The 22,985-nt window shown below is 35.3% G+C and overlaps 1 pseudogene; it reads left to right on the top strand.

Annotated features, from left to right (window-relative positions):
* Positions 1 to 8,224: 8,224 nt before the first annotated feature.
* Positions 8,225 to 10,251, top strand: LOC103658269 (annotated as a pseudogene).
* The last annotated feature ends 12,734 nt before the right edge of the window (positions 10,252 to 22,985 follow it).

Here is a 22,985-nt window from a genome sequence, read left to right as displayed (position 1 = left end):
GAATAAACAAATGATAAATAGGTGCAAAATTGAAAATAAAAATAATTAAATTAATGAAGATAATGTCAATCAAAAATCAAAAGAAATATTTCATCACTCTATGGAAACAGCGATTGGGGAACAACATTTGACACTGTCCACAATTAAGATACAATGTAATGAATGAAAAGAAGCCAGGTGTATGAAAATGAAACAAACTGCTTGCCCAGAGAAACAGTACTAAATGTTTAAATTACACAGACAAAAAGAAAGAAAGGTACGGGAAAAGATAAAAGAAGTCAGGTCCTGACCAAGTGGATAAGAGAGAAGTTTTCATAACCAACCAGTTAGTTGATTTGTCTTTAAGATGCAATGTAAGTAATTTTTTGTTGCTGCTTTTCACTGGTGATTCTTTGGTATAGCTTTTTTGTTGGTATGGTTTTAGGTGTACTGTCAATGATAATTGTGCACAAAATACTCTTGTCTCTTTCATCTAACTTGGATGTCTTTTCACAGGAGCTAAGCTAACCATTTCTCAAGGAAATATTACACTTATTAAGTATTTCTGACAGAAATGATATCATAGCCCCTGACTTACATTTGATTTGTTATAGGAAATAGGAAAACCTTTTTGATTTAGGGTACAAGACAAGGGAAAATGGACTGGTTCACCAAATGTGTCGAAATAGGAAAGGTAAAATTATAATATGAGTGAAATGGGGGAGAACAAAGGAAACTGCATCAAGAAAAACCTTATCTATTAACAATATTATTATAATTTTTTTTGCCTAGGTTTGTAACTGTGGCTACTAGAGTCATATAGGCATCTTCAAACTCATCCTGGTATATGAATCAAAACACCACCCTAGTGTCTGCCTTAAATAAAAATAGCCATGGGGCGCCTGGGTGGTACAGCGGTTAAGCGTCTGCCTTCGGCTCAGGGCGTGATCCCGGCGATCTGGGATCGAGCCCCACATCAGGCTCTTCTGCTACGAGCCTGCTTCTTCCTCTCCCACTCCCCTTGCTTGTGTTCCCTCTCTCGCTGGCTGTCTCCATCTCTGTCGAGTAAATAAATAAAATCTTTAAAAAAATTAAAATAAATAAATAAATAAATAAATAAATAAAAATAGCCACAATATTATCCAAAATTACTAGAATAACTCATGCTTGATTGATAGTCTTTCTCAAATTCACCTTCCCTCTTTGAAACACATAAGTTATAGAATTTTTTTGCTATTCTGTGGGGGTTTTCTGAAACACTAAACCTTTAGTTATTACTAATTGTATCCCTAATGTATCAAAACTGTATGTTTTCAGGAGCAACATGCAATCTTGTTAGAATGACTGTTTTATAAAGTTGATTTTCCTATCTTAAGAGTGCTAACTATTTATCTAAATGCCATAAATATCGTGATTTAAACTTGTTTCTGTTGGTCATCTATGGTTTCTCTTTACTGTAGGGCAAAAGAAAAGCATTGGAGAACATTTGAGGAGTGCCGAGTTGCTGTAAGAACTGTTAACACTAAGGGCAGTAGTGCAAATAACTGTAGAGCTAAGAACAATTGATACCTTCCTTAGTCACAATCTTTAAATGTCGTCTTACTTTTTAATCTGCTTAATGCAATTATTTATTTACATATATATTTATTTACATTATTACATTTATTTACATTTACATTATTCAATTTTTAAGTCATAATTCTAAAACATGAGTATTTATAAGAAGAAATGCACGATTGCTAGCAATATCTTGCTTCTAAAAAATCAATACCATTCTACTGAATAGAACAAGAAAAAGTGATATTCTCAGTGTTAGAAAAAGCCAGAGGGGTGCCTGGGTGGCACAGCGGTTAAGTGTCTGCCTTCGGCTTGGGGCGTGATCCCGGCGTTATGGGATCGAGCCCCACATCAGGCTCCTCTGCTATGAGCCTGCTTTTTCCTCTCCCACTCCCCCTGCTTGTGTTCCCTCTCTTGCTGGCTATCTCTATCTCTGTCAAATAAATAAATAAAATCTTAAAAAAAAAAAAAAGAAAAAGCCAGAAAAAATGCCATCCTTTTAGGTCATTGTTGAATTTATATTAGGTTAGTAATGCTCGAATATTTCCAGCATTGTAAATTTTATTTATTTATTTATTTAATTATTTTTTTTTCAATATTTGTTTAGTATATATTTTTTTATAATAATATTTTTTATTATATTATGTTAGTCACCATACAGTACATCCCTGGTTGATGTAAAGTTCGATGATTCATTAGTTGTGTATAGCACCCAGTGCACCGTGCAATACGTGCCCTCCTTACTACCCATCACCATTGTAAATTTTTAAGTCACGTTTTAAAATTTCCTAAGGGATTTGTAGTTGCACTACGAATGCTTTTACTTAGTAGATTGTTTTTTCCATAATTGACAGCAATACTTAAAACCAAGAAATGTGTTTTTGTAATTTTCTGTAGTTTCTAAACATATGCTGTGGGTTTTAAAAACATAAAAAACATTATAAAACTGATACAACTTGATTCACAATACTGAATTATAGGAAATAATTGCATACTATCAAGCCTAGCTATATTTTTGATAACTGAAAAATTATCAGCATACTTATTTTGGTTTTTGAAATTCTGTTGGAAAACTGTTTAACAAAGAGTAGGAACTTTAAAACAACAACAAATGATTACGAGGTAAAATGAAAATGACACTAATTGATACAATATATTATGTAGACCATTGTGATTTAAATTAAGATCTTTATGGTAAACTCTAGGCTTTCATAGGTTTATAGATTTTCTCATCAATTTCTCAAGTTTCTCATCTTATCTCAGATTGATAAAAATTTAAAAACAATGTGTTTGTTTTGAAAGAAACAAATTCCTTGATTCAGTCCTATCTGCAGTGAAGGAAACAAAACCTTTTTTTCTTATATATATTAAAAAAACCCTTGTTGTTTTCATTATATTTTTCCAAGTATGTTTTCTTTCATTGCAAATTCAGACCATGTTTGAATTCAAATTAATTGAAATCAATTCAATTTAACCCATTTTCTTTCATAGCCATGAATTTAGATGTTTCATGGACACATTAAAAAAAAAAACCTACAATCTCAAAAAAAAAAAAACCCAACAAACTACAATCTCTACTTTTAAATAGATAAAAGTTTATCAAATATAAAAGTTATATACATAAGAAACATTAAAATGCATGCATACAGTTGTATGTGATTAACTACTGGAGAGAACTATTCAACAAATATGTGTGATAGAATTTCATTGGACATAATGTAATACAAGTAAGCATTGTCAGGGAAAAACATATTGTGAGACAACTTATCCAAATCAACATTTTATCCAAATTTATTGGGTTGAAGCTAAAGTAGTCCTTACAGAAAAGCTTTAGAGTCACTAAATATCTAGATTAAAAATGAAGAACGTTCTCAAATAAATGACCTTATTTTACAACTTTAGATATGAGGAAAAGAATAGTAAATTAAAGGAGAAGAAAAGAAATGTCAGGCAGGGAAGCAGTGATACAAGAAAAAAAATAGATATGTCAATGAAACCAAGAACTGGTTCTTTAAAACAATAAAATTGTTGGGGCACTTGGGTGGCTCAGTCAGTTAAGTGGCTGCCTTTGGTTTAGGTTATGATCTCAGGGACCTGAGACAGAGCCCCATGTCAGGCTACCTGCTCAGCGGGGAGTCTGCTTCTACCTCACCCTCTGCCCTAACCCTCATTCATTTTTTTTTTTTCAATTTTTATTTTGCTATATTAGTCAACATACAGTACATCCCCAGTTTTTGGAGCGATGTTCCATGATTCATTATTTGCATATAACACCCAGTGCACCAGGCAATATGTGCCCTCCTTAATACCCATCACCGGCCTATCCCAATCTTCCACGCCCCTCCCCTCTGAAGCCCTCAGTTTGTTTCCTAGAGTCCACAGTCTCTCATGGTTCATTCCCCCTTCTGTTTACCCCCCTTCATTCTTCCCTTCCTTCTCCTACCGATCTTCCTATTTCTTATGTTCCATAAATGAATGAAACCATATGATAATTGTCTTTCTCTGCTTGATTTATTTCACTTAGCATAATCTCCTCCAGTCCCGTCCATGTTGCTGCAAATGTTGTGTAATCGTTCTTTCTGATGGTTGAGTAATATTCCATTGTATATATGGACCACATCTTCTTAAGCCAGTCATCTGTTGAAGGGCATCTCGGCTCCTTCCACGATTTAGCTATTGTGGACAATGCTGCTATGAACATTGGGGTGCATATGGCCCTTCTCTTCACTACATCTGTTTCTTTGGGGTAAATACCCAGTAGTACAATTGCTGTATCATAGGGTAGCTCAATTTTTAACTTTTTAAAGGACCTCCACACTGTTTTCCAAAGTGGCTGTATCAACTTGCATTTCCACCAACAGCATAAGAGGGATCCCCTTTCTCTACATCCTCTCCAACATTTGTTGTTTCCTGCCTTGTCAATTTTTGCCATTCTGACTGGTGTAAGGTGGTATCTCAATGTGGTTTTGATTAGAATTTCCCTGATGGCTAATGATTTTGAACATTTTTTTCATGTGTCTGTTAGCTATTTGTATGTCTTCATTGGAAAAGTGTCTTCTGCCCATTTTTTGGTTTGATTATTTGTTTCATGTGTATTGAGTTTGAGCAGTTCTTTGTAGATCTTGGATACTAGTCTTTTATCTGTAGTGTCATTTGCAAATATCTTCTCCCATTCCATGGGCTGCCTCTTAAATTTTTTGACTGTTTCCTTGGCTGTGCAGAAGCTTTTTATCTTGCTCTCTCTCTTGCTCTTCCTGTCTCAAATAAATACATAAAATCTTTAGAAAAAAACCAACAATAAAATTGTTAAATCTCCAAGCACACTGAGCAAGAAAAAAAGAGCAAAGACACAAATTAACAATATCACAAATGAGAGAAGGAGTATCAATACACAGTTTATAAATAATAGAAGTTTTGGTGCTCCTAGGTGGCTCAGTTGTTTCAGTGTCTGACTCTTGGTTTTGGCTCAAGTCATGATCTCAGGACTGTGGGATCAAGGCCCAAGTCAATATCACAGGGTGGGTATGGAGCCTGCTTAAGAGTCTCTCTCTCTCCCTCTGCCCCATCCCTAAAAAAAATAAAAAAATAAAAATAAAATAAAAAAGAGAACCCTCTAAAACACAAACAAAACAAGAACAACAAAAAACAAATTTAAAAGCTTTCTTGTGGAATATTATGAACAACTCATTCTGATAGTCAACAACTTAGAAAAATTAGAAGAATTCTTTAAAAGACACATACTATTAAAACTTACAGAGTTAATATTAGTACATAATGATATTCCACCAAACACCTTCAGGAATAAATAATTGCAGTTGTGCACAAAATCTTTCAGAATTTTGAGGAGGTAAGACTTAATTTTAAACATTTCAAAAATAGTTATTGAACATTGCATCTATCATTTTACATTTTGTTCACTATATATCCCATATCTTTCATATTCTTCTATTTTTTACAGCTTTCTTTTTCATTGAGTGATTATTTTCTAATTTAGCATTTTAATTTCATTAATGAAATATCAACCATAAGAAAGCTGGAATGACTATATGAATGTAGATGCTAAAAGAAAAAAAATGTTACTAAAGATAGAGGTGTTTTATAATAATAAAAGGGTTAATTCACATGGAGTATATATTAATTATAAAATATATTCATCTAATAACAGAACATCAAAATACATGAAGAAAAAATGACACAGTGAAGAAAGAAATGGACAATTCAATAATAATGATTGGAGACGTCAATGCTCTAATGTATCAATTTCCTAGGTCTGACATTAAAAAGTGCACCAAACAAGGTGGCTGAAAAAAATAGATATCTGTTGTTTCACAGTTCTGGAGAGTAGGAGTCCAAAACCAAAATGTTGGCAGAATCATGTTTCCTCCAGATCTCTAGGGAAATATCCTTCCAGGCCTGTTGTAGCTTCTGAAGTCTCCAGTGATCCTTAGCTTTGGGCATAATTCTAATTTCCACCTCAATCTTCACATAGTCATCTTCCCTCTTCGTCTGGGTTTCTCTGTCATACTGTATTAAGTTACTGGATTAAAACCCACCTTGACGACCTCATCTTAACTTCATTAAATATGCAAAACTGTTTTCAAATATGATTACGTTCACAGGTACTGGGGGTTTAAGACCACAATATATCCTTTTTTAAGGTGACACAATTCAACCCATAACATCCACTTTCAGAAATGGATAGAACAAGACCAACGATCAACAAGGAAATAAAAGACTATAAACTACCTGGATTTTACAGAAAGCTATAGAACCTATGACCCAACAACGACAGAATATTCTTTCTTTTCAAGGACATATAGAATATTTTCTAGGTTGGACCATTCACTAAGGCCATAAAAGAAATCTCAATTGATTTGAAAAAGTAGAAATAATATAAAATATGTTCTTTGAAAACAATGAAATAAATTAGAAATCAACAATAATTGACAATTCAGGAAACTCACAAACATGTGGAAATTTAAAAACACATGTCTAAGTAACCAATAGGTCAAAGAAAAAAATCAAAAGAGAAATCAGAAAATAATTTTAGATCAATGAAAATAAAGATATATGAAAACTTATGGGATGCAGGTAAACCAGTGCTTAGGAAAAAAAATTTTTTTCTTACAGCTGTAAAGCCTTATAGTAAGAAAAAGGAAAAATCTCAAATCAATAACCTAACAATCTAACACTCTAGGAAAAGAAAAGTAAGCTAAACCTAAAACAAGAAAAAAGAAGAAAAATTAAAGCAAAAATTATTGAAGTAGAGATTGGGAAAACGAGGAAAATCAATGAAACCAAAAGAAGATTCTTTGAAAAGCAATCTTACAGAAATAGAAAGTATTGTAAAGCCATCCTATAAACAACTGTATGCCAACAAAACGAGTGACCTAGATAAAGTGGACAAATTTGTAGAATGACATAGACTACCAAAACTGACTCAAGATGAAATAGATGATCTGATTAGAACTATAACAAGTGCCAAAATTTACTCAATTAAAAAAAAAAAAAAACTACCAACAAAGAAAAGACCAAGCCCAGATGACTTCACTCCTCAATTCTATCACATGTTCAAAGAATACCAGTTCTTTACAAACTCCACAAAATAGAAGAAGAGGGAACACTTCTCAATTTATTTTATGAGGCCAGTATTGTATCAAAACCAAAGAAATCACAAGGAAAGAAAATTCTGTACCAATATCTTTATGAATATGGGTGCAATATCCTCCACAAAATACTAGAAAACTGATTCTAGCAACATAAAAAAAAAAATATTTATACTGTGACCAAGTGGAATTGACCCCAATGATGGAAGGCTTGTTTTATATCCAACAACCAATTAATGTAACAACATTCAAATTGATAGAATTAAAAAAAAAAAAACTGCAAAGTTCATCTCAATGCATGTAGCTTAATTATTTGGGGGGGGGGGCAACTAACACACCTCCATGATGTCATGATGAAAACACTCAGCAAACTAGGAAGGGAAAAAACTTTCTAAACTTGAAAACTCACAGCTTTTATCAGACTTAATGGAGAAAGACTGTTTCCTTTATGATCAAGAAGACAAGGAAATCCAGTCCCACTGCTTCTATTCAACATTGTACTGGAGGTGCTAGCCAAAGAAATTAGGAAAGGAGGGGTGGGGGAGGGGTGGGGTGTGGAAGGCATCCGGATTGGAAAAGAAGTAAACTGTCTCTATCCATACACGATCTGGTACACAGAAATTCTTAAAGAAGTCACTGAAAGACTATTAGAACTGATAAATAATTCAATAAGTTTGTGAGATACAGATCAGTACAGAAAAACCATTTATATTTCTAAACAATTGAATGAACAATCTGAAAATAAATTTAATAAAGAAATTCCATTTTTAAGAGCATCAACAATAATAAGATGGGATTAAATGTAACAAAAGTATAAAACTTAAATTCTGAAAACTAAAGAACATTGATAGAAATAGTTTTAAAGATCTGAATAAATATAAATAGAAAAACATCCCATGTTTTCTTTTAAGCCTTTTGGTAATACTCTCCAAAGTGACCCAGAGATTCAATGCAATTCCTGTAAAAATCACAAATAACTTATTTGTAGAAATTAACAAACTGATTTAAAATTCATGTAGGTATGCAAGGGACCCAAAATAGCAAAACAACCAAGAAAAAAGAAGAAAGAACAAAGTAGGAGGATACATACTCCTCCATTTCAAAACTTACTGCAAAGCAGTGATAATCAAAACAGTGTCGAGTGAGGGTGAACATATAGATCAGTGGACTAGAAAGTCCAGAAACTACATGTAGAGTCAAGTGTTTTTCCACAAGAGTATAAAGGTCATTTAATGGATAGCCTTCAACAAATGATTCTGAGACCAACACCATATATAAAAGAATGAAGCTGGACCTTTACCTCACAACATATATAAGAATTTACTCAAAATGGATCCAAGACCTAAAGCTAGAGCTAAACTATAGAGCTAAAACTATACAACTCTCAGAAAATATAGAAATAAATCTTTATGACTTTTGATTTGACAATGAATTATTAAATACGGCAACAAAAGTTCAGCAACAAAAGATAAAATAGATAATTTGGGTTTCCAGAAGCAGACCTGCAGCACTTAGGTGAAACCCAAGGCAAGTGGGAGCATGCAAGGCCCAGAGAGAGGTCAACAGAGAGGTCAACAGCAACACCCACGCTCCTGGTTCTCCTACAGCAGTAGCAGTGTATACGTGAGTGGGGAGGGTGCAACAGGCACCTTGTGATGTGACTGCAGCTCCTTCATGACTCAGCAGTGTGTTCCTCATGGATGGCCATGTCTATAGCCTCCCATGTGCCTGCAACAGAACTGTATCCAACTCTACCTGACCGGGAGGCCCAAATTTCAGCTCAGTGTGTAGACCACCACAAGGTTCACCTTGGTGCTGAGAGCAATGTCTACTTGGTATTGCAATGGAAGACTTTGATGTGGACTCCAAACGTGCTAGGACAGTTCATGTTTCCAAACCATAATGGGATGCTATATACCTATATTTTTCTCCATCACGCTGGAAATTTACCTTGGTGTAATGGGAAACAAGTGCACCTTATAAATCCTCTTACTTCCTACATAGTCATGAAACCCAAAGAAATCCATCTTGCAGGAGAATCTGCTACACCACAGGTGGAAGCTGAAAGTAACACTAAATGTGGGGGCAAATGACATTGTTTTTGATGAGTCCTCTCTTTCTGCTCATGTGCATGGATAGGTTAAGATGATCCAGTTAGAAAAAAAAAAATGTATGTTACCTCCCTCCTCTGTTCATAGTTCAGCTAAGCAATCAAGTGAAGGATTTGATGATCACAAATTCATAAATCATTCTACTGTTGGGCTACCTCTCATAGTGTCCTACAAAAAGATGTCACTGAGGAGAATATACCTTCTGGATTCATAAGCAAGATTCCATGTTCTCCCTGCAGTAGTTTGGGTTTTCAAAGACAGTTGCTGAAGAGGTGAAAGGAATTTCTACAGACACCAACTTCAACCTTCTTCGTTACTGCATTTCATCTTCTTTTTGATTTCCTGGCACTTAAAGAACAACATCAGTTTCTGAAGGAAAGACAAGTGCCTGATTGGACTACCCACCAAAGCAGTGATTTGGCTCTGCTCCCACACAGTGGTTATATTACCTGTCCTCCTGAACAAAAAGATGAATTTGCTAGTCCTTATTCCAGCAGGCATTGGATTAGCAAGTGAACTAGAGAAAGCAAATGACTGTTCCTTGGAAAGACCCAAGACCTGAATTTCCTTTTGGCACTTACGGTAAATCTGAAAGGAAAACCAATGAATATGATAGTAGGCTATGTCGTCCTTACTCCAAGGTGCTGTTTATTTGCTCCTGCTTATCAAATATAAAAGTTGGCATTCTAGGGGCACCTGGGTGGCTCAGTTGGCTAAGCATTTGCCTTCAGCTCAGGTCATGATCTCAGGGGCCTGGGATTGGAGCCCAGCATCAGGCTCCCTGCTCAGTGGGGAGTCTGCTTCTCCCTCTCCCTCACACCCTCTCTCTCTCTCAAATAAATAAACGGTATCTTTCCCCAAAATGTTGGTTTTCTTGGTTAATCATCAGCTTTGTCAACTGATGGAATATGCTTTTGCCTTTTTCTTTGTTACTTCAGCTTTGTAAGTTACAAGATAATGTCAGTTTTACATCTGCTTTAGAAGACATGTACCTATAAAGCTTGCAACACATTCACTGACCATACCTTGGCTTTTACCGTCACCATGCCAACATCATATTGGCTGGAGTGTCTTAGGGATAATGTAGTGTTTCCTGTTTACCTTTACCAAAAATGGTTTCACCTATGGATAAAAGCAGAGCGAACATATTTGAGAAGTTTTACGAGGAAAAGCCCTAGGGGAAACCGCATACAGACTAAGTGCTCCAGCACTTCAGGGGAGCCACTCTGCAGTTGGCTGCAAGCTGAACAAAGCTTGGATTTAGTACTTTGGAAGCACTGTTGTAATTCCTTAGATAACACATCTTTAGCATTCCCAGAACTCTTGAATGTTCCTCATAGATCTCCTTATTTACCTTTATGCTACACCTGGAAAGAACTGTTGGCACTTCCCTTCACAACATTTAAACATCTGTTTGGGTCACAGAGGTGTTGACTGTTTGTGGTCACCCTTTTCATATGGCAGCTTTCTGGGCGGAATGTCCAGTGTTGGGCTGTAGGCTGCACCCTTACTACATGAGCAGACACCTGGAGCACAGGTGGAACCCGCCTATCTATCAGAGATAGGAAGGACATTGCTCTTGTTTCTAGTTGTTCTTCAGTGAATTTCAAATGCCTATGTAAATTTATCCCATTTGGATTCCCTGGGATCAAATGGCTTTTTTCTTTTTGTTTAAATTTTAATTGTTTTAAAACTTATTGTATTAAAGTAATTTTCTATTTTAAAGTAAATTTACCTGGCTCTGAAAATAATAGATATATTGGACTTGATTCAAATTATTTTTAACCTTTTGGTTTGTTTGGTTTGTGCTTCAAAGGACCATAATGAAAGTGAAAAGACCATCCACACAATTAGAGAAAATATATGCTAATCGTATATACTATAAGACACTAGTATCTAGAATATACCAAAAAAAAAAAACTTTTTAACTCAGTAATAAAGAAAAAATTATCCAATTAAAAATGGGCAAATGTTCTGAATAGACGTTTCTCTAAAGACGATGATAGATATACAAATGGCCAGTGTGTACATGAAAAGATGCTCAACATCATTAGTCATCAGGGAAATGTGAATCAAAACCACAGTGAAATACCACTTCAAATCTAGTAGAATGACTAGAATAAAAAAACAAATAACAACAAGCATTGGCAAGGAATGAAAGAAATCAGAACCCAAATGCTGGTTGGAATGTAAAATGATGCAGCAGCTGTGGGAAAGTCTGGCAGGTCCTCAAACTTTTAAACGTAGGGTTGCCATATGACCCAGCAATTCCACTGCTTGATATATCCCCAAGAGAAATAACAATATATGCCCATACAGAAACTTGTACATAAATGTTTACAGCAGCATTACTCTGAGTGGCCAAAAGGTGGAAACAACCAAAATGTGAAAGGATAAATGGATACACAACATGTGGTATAGCCTTACAATAGAAATCTATTCAGCATTAAAGGTGACAAAGCACTGAAACATGCCACAACACGGATGAACCTTGACAATAGTATGCTGAAAAAAGTCAGTCTCAGTCATAAAAGACCACATACTATATGATTCCATTCATTTGAAAGAATAGGGGATGGAAAGTAAATTAGTGGGAAATAGATACCTAAAGGATGCGGGATTATTTTTTGAGGTATTGAAAATGTTCTAAAATTGACCGTGTTGATAGCTGTACTTGTTTATGCATATATTAAAAATCACATTGAACTGTACAGTTCAAGTGTGTGAATTACATGGCCTGTGAATTAAAATTCAATAAAGCTTATTAAGAAATAACAATTCTTGAAAAAAGAATTTGTTTATTGAGATGCTTGAGTACTAGATTGAAAGGGATGGAATTGGAGTCAATATAATTTCCCATCCCTTTCAATCTAGTTGTGTGGATGGTCTCTCTAGAGAGAGAGAACCAGTATATAGGGAATTCATTAGAAAATTATAGTTAGAGCTATCAATTTTAGAGCATTTTCACAGAAGTGAGAATTGAATCACCTCAAGAGAAAGAACAGACAATGTGCATAAGACATAAGCAATGACTATATTTAATCATCCCTGAATAAAAGAAAGGGCTCAAAGAATTTGAAAAAGTCAAATTATAGTAAAGGCAGGCACCCAAAGAAGGGAAGTTACTAATAATAGCTAGAGATTACCAGAAGCCCCACTGGGATCAAGAGATAACCAGCCCTTTCTTTTTCTTCTGTAAACGGGCTTCCCACCACATGCTCTGGGCCCTGACCACTGTTCCTGCCTAAGGCAACACCTCCCCAGTTTAAACCCACCTATCAGCAGTCAACACAGCTCTTGGAACCTGACCCCTGTGCTCCCCTATAAAAGCTCTATAACCCCCTGCCCAGGGCCCAGAATTTCAAGTGCAAGCCCGGCTGGGTCCCCTGGCGTAAAATATACCTGAGTTCTCCTACTTCTCCGAGTAGTTTGGTTTCCCAGCGGTCTGATTTTTATTTCCTGCAACAATAATAGGTTCCACTAACCAAGTTCTCCACTTTCTCCTAAAACTCAAAACCAACAATACAGAATACTAATGGTTAAAAATTAGTGAAGCAAAAATATCAGGGAATTCGTGGCAGATTAAAGATGCAAATGCATTATGAAATTTCTAACTATGTTACATTAATTTTGTTGGAGATTATATAATCACAGCAACTGGTGTCAAGAGCAGAAACACCAGGTATTTGAGAAGAGAGAAAAGGAGCTGTTATGAGAAAGACCAAAAGACAGAAGTTGATAATTAAACCGGAGATTTGAGAGACACAGTAGTTTTGAGCAGTACGAAGATCCGAAGTGTGACACATGAACGTGCCATCGAGTTATGGTGGAGTTTAAGAATTTTGCGGCACCATAAATGAAAGGAAATAGACAATCAACGTGGAAATATTTATGTCATCATTACCAGGCATAAACTAGAGCCAGAAACTGAGTAAGAAACTTGAGAATTTGAAGAAAATGGAAAAGGATCACGGTGTTCTTCATGACCACCAAGTCAGACAGGAGTTTCACAAAGTCAGATGTCATAACAATCTCTTGAACAACAAGTTCTCTTTAGTTTACTTTAATCCTCAGGTAAGAAATGAAATTAAACTTCTCTATAATGGTAATATTTTATTCCCTTTACACTAACATGAATCTCCTTCCTCTGACAGAAACCTGCCTCTCAAGGGCTCTTAATGTCACTTGTCACTTAACAAAGTCTGTGCTACTGTGTTGGCTGAAAGTCATGTTCAATTTTCACAACCTCTTTATTAATAATCGGAGTGTATCTCAAGAGACAAATCCTCATACCTCATACCTACTTTTAGAAAAAAAAAAAGCTAATAGCTTTTACATCCATTGCAAAAGCAAGTCATTTAGGAAAGAAAAAGCTATCTGATTGTTTCAGCCAATTTAAATTAAATTGAAATGCCTTTTTATGAAACTCTGTCTGAATGTGCTAAGGAAGATGAAGCTGCTTTAGCATTAAGGATGGGGTTAGCTTGAAGAAATGCCAGCTTACTCTCTGATTTCCATTTCTCGGTTAAATTTCTAAGTTCTTTTTTTTTGCCTTTTAAATCTGTGATCCCATGAGTCATAATTCTACATGGTTTCCCTTTTTTTCTTTATTTCGTTTAAATAATTTGGCGCTGGTAATATCCATCATAGACAATGTAACTACAGCACAATCAGTTCATTATATGAGAAACATATATGTGTTTTGCAAATATGAAAAATTCAAGGGGTTTGTTTGTCATAGAAATATTTGTGAGGTACCTACTTAAATAAAAGTATAAAAACCTTAGTTTGCTCCCAAATAATTTTACTCTATTTTTTTAAATATAAGAATTATGAGATACACTTTGGAATGTTCTGGTAAACAGGAGTCACATAAATTTTCCTTGAGGAGGGGCATGAAAACTAATTGTGCTGTGTTTTTGTTTATTTGCTTTAAAATACTGAGGAGTATACTTGGCCATACTAGTTGTCATTTAACTCAGCCTTAAGACAGCATAAATTTAGTGAAGATTATAATCATAATATTAACAGCTACAATAACAATATGACTGACTGAACTATGTGCCAGGAATTATGCCGACCACTGTATGTGTGTAAGTCTAATTGAATTCTCTCAGCAATCCATCCTCTAGATATTACACCAGCTTGCTATTCAGAACACTGAGCCCACTGCGGGAGAAGTGACAGATCCAGGATTTCACAAGACAATTAGGAGACTCAAAATCCAAACTTACTTGTCATGCTTATAGCTTTATCATCTTGAAATGTTTTAAAATCTCAAACTTGAGTTAAACCATCTCATTTTTGTCCCTTTTTCCTCCTCCTTAGTTCACCACTCTGAACATGTCCTTGAATGACCACAAAAACACCACAAGCTTTGATTTGGGGTTAAAAATAAGCTTTAGCAAGTAAGTGAATTCACAAATACATAATCCACAAATAGGGAGGACCAACTGCATTTCTATGACTTAATTTTGCCATCTGTCCCTCCAGGTCCATGAAGAGCATTACAAAAATGATCTGAGAAAGTATATTATCCCACTGATAAATTATATGTTTCATATAAAACAGAAATAGGGACAAAATAAGTATAATTGTTTTTTACCTATGAAAGAACTAAAAATAAATTTACATAAGTGATTTTTTATTTATTTCAATTATATGCAATATTGGAAAGTTTTTATTTTCGACTTTAGCCTGTTATAGAAAGGGATACTACTGCTTATATCTATAACAGAGTCTATTAATCATCCATTGATATATAACAAATTACTGAAGGTAAGTGGCTATAAAGAATTATTATCTTATGTACTCTTTAAGTGGAAGAGTTTAGCTGGTTGGTTTTGGTGCAAAATTTTTAGTGAGTCATCCAAAGACTTCACTGGGACTGGAGTATCGCCGTCCAGTCCCTCACATGGCTGTTAGCTGAAGGCCTGGATTCCTTATTTCTCTTAGGCTTTTAGTAGGAGACCTCCATTTCTCCCCAAGAGAGTCTCTTCATAGAGCTGCTGAGATCAGGACTAACTTCAGCTAGTGAAGACAGAGAGAGAAAGGAAGTTAGTTTTGTCTATTGGTCATGGAAACGTAGGCCTACATTAATGTTGAAAAATAGGCTGATGCTCTAGGTTTGATGTAGTATTGTGTATTAAAAATATGCTATTTAAATATTATTGCCTCCTCATGAAAGTATAATTTTTATAGAGTTCACTGATATTTGCTATATTACAGAAAAATTAATCAACAATTGAATTATGTTAAAATATTTTTAATCTTTCAAAAGCACTTTTATAGATCATATATAATAATCTTATGCAAAGAAATTTATACCAAATCTTATTTTAATCAAAGCGTTCTGCTAGCACATTACGTATTAGGTATTTTTTTTTAAATCTGACACTATCCATTTATTCAGACATGCTTTCACTCTCATTCATTCATGTGAGCATTCATTTAAGAACCACTTATAACATGCTGGGTGGCTTAGTTGGTTAAGCATCTGCCTTCAGCTCAGGTCATGATCCCAGAGTCCCAGGATTGAGTCCCACATCGGCTCCCTGCTCAGTGGGGAGTCTGCTTCTCCCTCTTCCCTTCACCCTCTTTGTGCTCTCTTTTGCTCCCTCGCTCTTTCTCAAATAAATAAATAAAATCTTAAAAAAAGAAGAACCATTTATAGAGTGCCTACTACCTGTTGGATACAGTGATAAGCACTGGTGAACAAAAGAGACAAAGAATGCTACCCTCACGTTTTCATTCTAGTGAGGAAAGATAATAATCATGTTAATAAATAAAATACATACTTTATTTGGTATTAATGTTACATGGAGGAAAGCAAAACTGAATAGTAGAGAAGATACTGTTAGAGATGGGTGAACTATTAACTACAATTATTGGACACGACCTCAGTGTCACTACACTATGGAAGATTTTGTGAGCAGAGAAATACTGAGGTGTAAACATTCCTGAACTGGTACATAGTTAAACATCAAAGGAGACTATTCGGCTGGAACAGAGTGAGCAAGAGAGGGAAAAGCAGGAAATAAAATCAGGCCTGGATGCTCACTTGATAGTCTAAACAATCACAAGGATTTCTTTTTTTACTTTCCAGAATCAGAAGAGAAGCCATTGGAGAAGGGAAACACACACACACACAAAGGATTAGTTACAAGTCTGTTAAAATAATTGCAATGTCCAATGAAAATGGCCTCTGGTATTAGTAGTAATTAATTTATAGGCTTAATGTAATTTTCATTAAAGCCCCAACATGCATTTGTGGAAGTAGACAAAAGGTAATTCTCAAATATATTAGAGAGATAAAAAGGTAAAGATAGTGAAGTATCTGATGATGAAGAACAGGATAGGTTCTTGTTATACCTAATATCAATAATGATCTTGAAAATACAGTAAATTTAAGCACTGAAGTGGTGCTGAATGGCATATAGCTAAACCCAACAGAATAGGAGGTGTGATTTTTGGATCAAGGAGGTTTGGGATTATCTTTTCTGAGAAAAGTGTTAATTTCATCCCTGGTCTTTAAATTATTGATACATGTTAATGCACTGATGTTGTGCTTTATTTTGCTACAAAATTAGAAGAAATGCAGTAAAATATTGACATTGAATAAAATACTTGATGATACGTTAAAATAAATAAGAGCGAATATCTGGGTTATCTCTCTAGTATAATTTTCTTGCTTCTATTTTTATATGCTTTATTGAGTTGGAGCAAAAACATTTACAAACTTCCAGTTATAAGATATATAAGTACTAGGGATGGAATGTGCAACGCGATGGCAATGGTTAGCAGGGCTGTATGATATACAGGGAAAGTTGTTAAGAGAGTAAATCCTGCTTCTCATCACAGGGAAATATTTTTTCCTATCTTTTATTCTTTTTTTAAAATTTTATCTTTATGAGAAGATGGATGTTAATTAAACCTATTAAGGTAATCACATCATAATATATGTAAGTCAAACCATCAAGTTGAACACCTTAAACTTATACAGTGATATATTTAAATTATTTCTCAATAAAACTGGAAGAAAAAAGATGAATTTGTAGATGGGAAACTAGCAATTACAACTAACCTGGATATATTATGTGCTATTGTAATCTATAATAAGTATACATTTGTTCTTTGTTTCCTTTCTGGAACTGAGCTCTTAAAACCCTTGGAATTTTCTAAGTGATTAGAGATAAGAAGGTCTCTTTTATTAGGTTAAAAAGGTTTGTTTTGTTATGTTAGAACCACTTAAAATATGAGCTGTTTGCAGGGAGAGCCAACCTTGTGATTAGTAGGTTGGAACATTCAACAGTAGCCAAACTGTGGAAGGAGCCGAGATGCCCTTCACCAGACAGATGGGTAAAGAAGATGTGGTCCATACATACGATGGAATATTACTCAGCCATCAGAAAGAATTGTTACCCAACATTTGAATCAACATGGATGGGACTGGAGGAGATTATGCTAAGTGACATAAGTCAAGCAGAGAAAGACAATTATCATATAGTTTCACTCATTTGTGGAACATAAGGAATAGCAGTGAGATCGTTAGGAAAAGGAAGGGGAAAATGAAGGGGGAGGTAAACAGAGTGGGGAAATGAACCATGAAAGAGTATGGACTCTGGGAAACAAACTGAAAGTTTTGGAGGGGAGGATGGTTGGGGGATTGGGCTAGCCCAGTGAAAGGTATTAAGGAGGGCACATATTGCATGGAGCACTGGGTGTTATACGCAAACAATGAATCATGGAACACTACATCAAAAACTAATGACGTACTGTAGGGTGACTAACATAACATAATTAAAAAAAAAAAAAGAAGTTTGGAACATTCAGTCTCATCCCCACCCTCCATCTCTTGTGATGGGAGAAGGGCTGGAAGTTGAATCAATTGCCAATGGACAATGGACAATGATTTATTCCCTCATGCCTCTGTAATGAAGCCTCCGTAAAAACCCAAAAGGACTGGGTTCAGAGAGCTTCGATGTTGGTGAACACATGTAGATGTGGGGAGAATGGAGAGAGCATGGATCTCCATGCCTTTTTCCCATACATTGCCCTATCCTCTCTGCCATTTAGCTGTTCCTGAATTATAACCTTGAAAAGGAATTATATCCAGTGATGTAGTAAGTAAAATTTCTCTGAGTTCCGTGAGCTGTTCTAGCGAGCTAATGGAATTAAGGAGGGGGTTCATGGGAACCTTTGATTTATAGCCAGTCAGTCAGAATCAAGGTAATAACCTGGGCTTGGAACTGGCTTCTGAAGTGTGTTGGGGTGGGGGGCAGTTTGGTCGCACCGATCTTTTACTTGTGGAAGCTGATGTTATCTTTGCATAAATAGTGTAAACTTTGAGTGGAATTCTGAGACACACAGCTGGTGTCAAAAAAGTGCTTATCGGTGGGATGAGAAACCCTGACACCCACACCCACAACTCAGATTTGTGCTCTGATTTGCTCAGATCCTTGAACCCATTACAATACATACATCTTTCACTTGATTATTGGGGGGGAAAACATTGAGAATTTGCTTTATTCTGTTGTTTACCATTCTAAACAACTCTTACATTTCAATAGTTGTTCTCTGTTCAAGTTGAAATGCATATGTTTTAAAGGATATGAACTTTTTCCTGATGAGTTCTGGTGATGGCAGGAAGAGATGAAACCAATAAAAAGGTAAGTATGTAAAGTGTATTATAGTATGTGTGTTTAGTATTTAACAGGTACTATAGTTCGTTAATTTGAATCATAAGCATAAATACAGTAGTTTCCATTCCTTAGAGTTTTTACTATATGCCAGGCACAACCCTATACATATATATCATCTCCTTCATTCTTGGAAATCATCATGGATATTTTGGCTTGTTAAACAAATGACAAGTTAAAAATGAAACTTTTATCTCTCATAAAATGTCATGATAAGTACTCATATGAGAGAATAGTGAATGATAATAAATTAACCATTTTCTTAATGTATTTTTTATATTATAAAACTAGTAAGTAGTCTGTGCACCTGCTGCTAGTAATTTGCAATTATCCATTGCTTGAAATTCTGCAATATGCTCCATAAACCAAAGCAAAGCTTGCTATCAAAAGAGAACACAAAATAGAATGCAAGTTTTCACTTTCTTTGAGCAGCCAGATGGCTTAGAACTATTTTTCTGCTACTGAATATGAAAGAAATAGAACTGAGACAAATTGACCATTTCAGGTTTATTGCATGTTTTTATGATTTTTAAACAATGAGGGGAATGTATAAAATTATTAAACCCACATATCATGTGGAAGATTGTTTAAATAATACACAACACATTTACAATATGTTATTAGCAAACCTTATAAAATCTTTCTGTGTGAACACACTTAGGCTGTAGATACACTCTGGCAATCAAAATGCTATTTTTGCAAATTATCTGCATGTATGTAGAAAGCCAAATGTTCAGTTGTTAAAAAAAAGTAGGCATTACAAATTAAGGACTGAAAATGAATGGCCAGAAGAATGGCAATTTAAAAAGCATAATTTGTGTGGAGGAGACAAGAGTGACTGGGTAATTGGCATCTGGTTTAATCTTATTCTGCTTTCTTTCTCTTTTCTGTCAAGGGGTGGCAATAATAGTAGCTACATCATATGTTTTGCATGAAAATTTAATTAAATAATCCATTTAAAACAAAATTAACTCTAAGTTAACATAAAAAGTGCATAGTAAACATTAAATAAATATACTAAATAAGAAGGAATAAATAATTAAAGAATGCTCACTGATTTTCTTATTGATAATCTCAAGGATTTTGCATTTGCAGTAAGTATGCTTTGCATGAACTGTTTCATTTTATTTTCCAATGCATGGGTTGTCTGAACATATATATCAATACCTAGAGTGTCCTGAAGATCACCTGGTTAATATAAATGACATAAAAGTAACTGAATTCAGTAAGTATAATAAAGCTATTAATAAGGATATTATGGCTTCACTCTGTACTGTTTTTAAATCTTTCTGTACAAAGTAACAAAACTAGGCCAGAGCTCTGAGCATCAATTATATGTTTATTGTTGTGGGGAGGAGGGCAGATATCAACACTGTAAAGAAACACTGATCATTCCTAAATGGATTTTAATCCAACTGTGCAGGGAAGACAAGAATAGACAGGTAGGCGATTCTAGCAAGCTAATAATTTGGATCACTGAGAAGGTCAATCTAACATGCATTTACAACTATAACCCAAGCATAAAGATGATAGATGATGATAGAGGATAGATGATAGATAGATAGATGATAGATGATAGATAGATAGATAGATAGATAGATAGATAGATAGATGATAGATAGATAATAGATACACACAGACTAAATTCACATCTTGGCGCACTCTAAGTTCTCAACAAAGACATTAATGATCTCTATCTTTTTAAGTCATAAGAACAGTTTTTAGCACTATTTTTGATCTTTGAAAAATACTTTTCATGATTGTCCTCTTACTGACTTTTCTTTATATTCTCTCTACTTGAATCCTATTCTTTGTGGCCTTCCTCCAAAATATCTAGCTTGTTCTTCCAAGGCTCGGTTATGGTGTCCCTATATCAAACTATCTTCTCTTCTCACTGTACTGCCTTTGTGAGGCAAACTCATTTCCCAGTGTATTAATAACAACTGATACGTCGAACATTCAAAAACCTACATCTCTGTCCAGACCTCTTTTCTGAACTCCAAACCATATTTTCAGCTGCCTACTATCAGCTGTCCCCTTCTGTCCCCTTCACATTTCTCTGTCCCACTCGTATCACCATACTCTGATCTAATGACGCCTCTCTTTCACCAATCTAACAGTTTCCCAGTAGTTCAGCAAACATCCACTTTTTTCTCATAAAATGCATTTTCTGTATCATGGGGTTATTAAGTAAAAAATATTACTCTTAAAGAAACAAACAAAAATAAAATTATAGTGGTTTACAATCACACTTAGAAAAATACTCCTATCCCTAACAGCACTGCTGCAACGTACTCACATTGGTTTCTTGGAAATCAACATTGTAAACAGGCATGCCTTACGACATAAAAAGACCTTAACGTGTAAAAAACATGGCCCTCATTGATTAGGCCTCACATGATTCAGCTTATCCCATCACTGTTTTCCACACATCTCACTTCCAGGTCTGCCTAGAGCCCTTGCCAGCCAGGTCATTGTCCCCAATACTCTGCTTTAACTATTCTTTTCAGAGTCACAAACTTACATCTATCGAGCCTTGACACGGGCTCCCACCTCTAGCAGAGGCGCTCTACTGTATGAAGAATAGCAAAGAGCATAACAATATCTACCTGTAGGAACTGCCATTCTAAGATGTCAACTCGTTGTATGGTTTGCAGATGTCAAGGTCACCAAGAAAGACATGACTCACATAGGCACTGGATGGAACGATGTTTTACTTGCATAGAAAAGACAGATCAAGCTCAACTTCAATAGTAAACCTTGGTCCCCAGTGACCTCTTGTGCTTAAGGTGAAGAACCCCATTCCCTCTCTGCTGGGAACATATATAGCACTGAGGCTGGCCAGGTGCCCTAGGACACACAACCCTAAGAAGAACAAAGATATGTACATCAAACCCAGACACAGAAAGAGATTCCCAAACAAAGCAATATGCCAAGCACAAGCTGCGAAGGATTTTTATCTTCACGTTAAAAAATGTGCAGGCCCAAGGCCCACTTACAGAACCACGCAAGGGTCAGCAGGCTGGGCACGACTGTCTTTTCCAACAGTGTCAAAAATCTAAAGTTGGTACTAAATTTTCACCTTTCTAAATTTCTCAGTGGCATTTGACAGGATTGATCATTCCCACTGTGACATTCTCCTTTCTTACTTTATATCTGAGATAGTATTTTCAACTCAGTTAATTTAGATTTTACCTCTTTGAAGTGGTCTTTTTAAACAAACTATCTGAAATAGCACCCTTGTCATTCTCTTTTACTTCTGTTAATTTTCTCATAATACTTGTCATTGCATGAATATATATTTGTATATATCTGGCATTTATCTGTTTATAATCTGTGTCCAAAAATATAATATAAACTCATGACAAATGGGATTTTGTTTCTTTTTTTTTTTGACTACTTGTGTATGGATGTGTTTTTAAAAATTTTTTTAACTTTTTTTATAAAGATTTTCTTTATTTATTTGAGAGAGAGAGAGTGAGAGAGAGCATGTGCAGGAGGTGGGCACGGGGAGAGGGAGAAGCAGACTCCCCACTGAGCAGGAAGCCCAACATGGGGCTGATCCCAGGACCCCGGGATCACGACCTGAGCTGAAGGCACATGCTTCACCAACTGAGCCACCCAGGCACACCACATATGGATGCGTTTAAATGAAATTTTACTTTTAGTAAAATTTTAGATTTAGAAAAATTCCAAAGACAGTAAAGAATGTTCCCATATAATGTGCACCCAGTTTCCTCTATAAACATTTTAAATTACGGTGGTACATTTATTAAAATTAATGAACCAATATTGATATAGTATAAAGTTCATCCTGTATCCAGATTGTCTATTTTTACCTACTATAATCTTTCTTTTCCAGGTTCTGATACAGAACATCTTACATTTAGCAGTTATGGCTACATAAGCTCCCCTTGTTTGGGAAACATTTCTCAGACATCCCTCATCCTGATGACAGTTCAGAGGAGCGCTAGTCACCTATTTTGTAGAAAGTTCCTCAATTGGTTATTTGCCTTGGCTTTTTTTACTCCTCT

Source organism: Ursus maritimus, unplaced genomic scaffold (genome assembly GCF_017311325.1).
Source record: "Ursus maritimus isolate PB19 unplaced genomic scaffold, ASM1731132v1 scaffold_2, whole genome shotgun sequence".
Lineage (NCBI taxonomy): Eukaryota > Metazoa > Chordata > Mammalia > Carnivora > Ursidae > Ursus > Ursus maritimus.
The sequence above is the reverse complement of the archived record's forward strand: the minus strand, read 5'-3'. Positions and strand labels throughout refer to the sequence as shown.